The following is an 832-nucleotide window of genomic DNA, read 5'->3' as shown; positions in this document are numbered from 1 at the left end:
CATAATCAACTGCCGAGTCAACCAATCATTGAGTCTATACTTCTGACAAGAAACATTACCTCATTCTGAACCAAATAATGATCTTTGCTCCTTAATATATTTCACATAATCAAATTGCACTGATCCTAAATCCAACAATCTCGTCTCACCTAGTACGAACAGCTCAGGAAATAAGCCACCCCGACATGACCAAAAGTCTCATATGATGCCACACTGTGTCAATAGGCTACCAATTAGAATGCGATACAAAAAGGAAAATGAACTCTGAAAAGGAATTTCAATTACCCCGCTCGCGAATCATACATGCGACGCGGGCGCACAGCTAATATGAGCTTCCTTCAGAAAATAGGAAACAGAACACAATAAGCAGATATGGGGAACTGTACTGAACATCACACTGTTGCGGTGCGCAACCCGATCCGAGCAATCATAACTATGGCGGCGTGCCACCCGATCTACACAACATAACCATGGCGGCGTGCCACCCGATCCAAATAACATACCCATGGCGGCGTGCCACCCGATCCACACATGGAACTCACATAAGGAGATGTGCATCAAGCTAAATTGCTCATTACAACATATACTGAATATCAGTCATAAACACGCTAAGTGTATAATACCATTCCCCGGGGAGACATATAACGCTATAATCCACAAACTCGAGCACAACTGAAGTGCGATATATGATCTGAATCTCAAGAGCCATCCTGCTCATATAACCTCATCTCTATGCGGAACCTCAACACATAAGAAATTCACCAAGCCGTCTCACAACTCGCACAACGCAATCATTATTACATGAAATAGCTGACACGAAATAACACCCCGA

The sequence above is a fragment of the Nicotiana attenuata genome, unplaced genomic scaffold (genome assembly GCF_001879085.1).
Source record: "Nicotiana attenuata strain UT unplaced genomic scaffold, NIATTr2, whole genome shotgun sequence".
In the NCBI taxonomy this organism is placed as follows: Eukaryota; Viridiplantae; Streptophyta; class Magnoliopsida; order Solanales; family Solanaceae; genus Nicotiana; species Nicotiana attenuata.
This window is presented reverse-complemented; position numbering follows the sequence as displayed.